The following is a 3289-nucleotide window of genomic DNA, read 5'->3' as shown; positions in this document are numbered from 1 at the left end:
TAACCTGTCAAATTAACAAATTTCATTGGGTCTACTCTGAGATAAAGTTAGCTGGGCCGTTTTGTATACAGTGGTACCTCTGGATACGAACGGGATCCGTTCCAGAGCCCTGTTCACATCCAGAAGCAAATGTAACTAGCGACGGCACGTCTGTGCGTGTCACTTTTCGCCGCTTCTGCGCATGACGTCATTTTGAGTGTCTGCGCACGCGCGAGCGGCAAAACCTGGAAGTACTCCGTTACTTCTGGGTTGCCACGGAGCGCAACTCGAACGCGCTCAACATGAAGCATATTCAACCTGAGGTATGACTGTACATATTTACTTTATTTTTCCTGCTTATAATGAACTGAAACAGGGCTGCATTTCTGCAAGGGGAAACTTTCAAGGGCTGGCTGAGACCCTATCTGCCTGCGGACTGTCTCGCCAGAGTGGTGCATGCTCTGGTTATCTCCCGCTTGGATTACTGCAATGCACTCTACGTGGGGCTACCTTTGAAGGTGACTCGGAAACTACAACTAATCCAGAATGCGGCAGCTAGACTGGTGACTGGGAGCGGCCGCCGAGACCATATAACACCGGTCTTGAAAGACCTACATTGGCTCCCAGTACGTTTCCGAGCACAATTCAAAGTTTTGGTGCTGACCTTTAAAGCCCTAAACGGCCTCGGTCCAGTATACCTGAAGGAGCGTCTCCACCCCCATCATTCTGCCCGGACGCTGAGGTCCAGCACCGAGGGCCTTCTGGCGGTTCCCTCATTGCGAGAAGCAAAGCTACAGGGAACCAGGCAGAGGGCCTTCTCGGTAGTGGTGCGCGCCCTGTGGAACGCCCTTCCAGCAGATGTCAAAGCGATAAACAACTACCTGACATTCAGAAGACATCTTAAGGCAGCCCTGTTCAGGGAAGTTTTTAACGTGTGATATTTTACTGTATTTTTGGTTTCCATGGAAGCCGCCCAGAGTGGCTGGGGAGGCCCAGCCAGATGGGTGGGGTATAAATAATAAATTATTATTATTATTATTATCATCATCATCATGAAGTAGAGCAATTGCACAGAGGAGGGTGGGTGGGTCAAGAAAAATTAGATGCCCTTGCCACAACATGACCCCCACCCAACTGACTACAGTGGTACCTTGGGTTACATACGCTTCATGTTACATATGCTTCAGGTTACAGACTCCGCTAACCCAGAAATATTACCTCGGGTTAAGAACTTTGCTTCAGGATGAGAACAGAAATTGTACAGCGGTGGCTGGACACCAGAAAGAACTTTCTGACAGTAAAAGCTGTTTGACAGTGGAACAGACTCCCACAAGATGTGGTGGACTCTCCTTCCTTGGACGTTTTGAAAGCAGAGGTTGGGTGGTCATCTGTCATATATGATCTAGTTGAGGTTCCTGCATTACAGAGGGTTGGACTAGAATGATTCTATGGATGTACACCTGTTCACCCACCCAGAGACCCATCATGTCTAGCACCTTGTTCCCAGTGGCACATCTGGGTGGCCACTGGGAGAAGCCCCGCAAGCAGGACCTCACCCCATCTAACAACTCTTCCCACCTGTGGTTCTCAACTGGTATTCAGAAGCATTTACTGCCTCTGGCAGTGGAGGTGAAACGCAGCCACCAGGGTGAGTAGCCATTGAGATCCTCCATATGAAGTCATTCAATCTTCTTTCAAAGCCGTCCAAGGGAGGCATCTAGAAAACCCACAAGAAGGGGATGGAGGCAACAGTCTGCTGTAAGCTCTTAGGCAAGATTTTATGCATTCTCCCCATCCCCAAACAGGATATATACCGTATTTTTCGTTCCATAAGGCGCACCCAGTTATTTTCTTGATTCCCCCCCCCCCGAGCAAAGAAGCCAAGACAGCGAGCGGGATGCATCCTGCTGGCTGTCTTGGCTTCCTCTTTAGCCACACGCAACATCTCCAGCCGGGAGAGGCTGCGCGTGGTCTTGGCTTCGTTTTTAGCCACAGGGCTGGGGCGGGGGAAGCCCAAGCTTCCCCCGACCCCAGAACAGGTCCGGGAGCGGCGGCAAGGTTGCGAAGCCTTTGGACCGCAGCGCGAGTTCCCGCTGCGCTCCAAAGGTTTCAGGTGGCTATCAGGTGCACACCGACCCCTCTCGCTCTCCAGGCTTCTGCGAAAGCAACGTGTAGACTCTGGAGCGCTCCCTCTGCGTTTTGGAGGCTTCGCATTGCTTTCGCTGAAGCCAAGGAGCCTGCATTCGCTCCATAGGACGCACACACATTTCCCCTTAATTTTTGGAGGGAGGGGAGTGCGTCCTATAGAGCAAAAAATACGGTATTCCATGCAGTTTGGAATAACTGAATAAAAAGTTAGGTGCGGGGAACCTTTGGCTCTTCCAGAGTTGCTGAGCAACAACTCCCATCAACCCTGGCCAGCAAGGATGATGGGATTTTCAGTTCTGCGACACCCAGAGGGGTATATATTATACCTGTGAAGTGATTGGTGGGCCACTGAGCTCGCTTAGTCGTCGGTGAGCCATTTCTCTACGCTTTTGAGTCCTCCACCCCCAATTTTTTTTTTTTTGGACTTTTGCAAACTAATGTCTCCTAGCCAGCCCTGTTTTGACTATGATCCAGTCCAGCTGAATTTGCTATTAGATGGGAGTGATGATGAAAATAACCCTGAACGTAGGAGGGTTCCATTTAGCCATTACAAACACTATGGTGTGATAAAACGTTCCCTCCAGATGTTCTAGGATTCCAGATCCCATCAATCCTCAGCTAGCAAGGCCAATGGTCAGGGATTATGGGAATTGTATTCCAGCAACACTCACAGGTTCCCCATCTCTGCTCAAGATGTTGGACTACAATGGCCAGAGATGACCTGGAGTTCCTAGTCTAGGCCAGCAATAGCTGGAGGGCCACGGGGTCCCCATATCGGCTTAAAGTTAATTTTATTAATCATCAGGTCTAGAGACTTGATTTTTTTCTTTTTTTAAAAGCAACCCCCAAGACTCTCACTGTGTGAAATCATACTAAGCACCAATTTCTATGTTTGTGAAACCTCTTATCTTCTGAGATTACAAAATACTATTCTTCCAAACATCCCATCCAGTGTTTTTTGCTTCATTGGGGTGAAGGTAATAGATGAATGACCCAAGGTGTGTTATGTAAATTAAATAGTGATTTTAATTTAGTTTTGTTGTTTTTAATTTCTGAACCTCGTCTCTTTTAAGTTAAAAAAGGTAATAATTAACTATTAACATTTAAACATCAACACCTTTCAGAAAGCATGAATCCCTAAGGAAGAAAATAAAGAAAAAAA

Source organism: Podarcis cretensis (assembly GCF_951804945.1).
Source record: "Podarcis cretensis genome assembly, chromosome: 8".
Lineage (NCBI taxonomy): Eukaryota > Metazoa > Chordata > Lepidosauria > Squamata > Lacertidae > Podarcis > Podarcis cretensis.
This window is presented reverse-complemented; position numbering follows the sequence as displayed.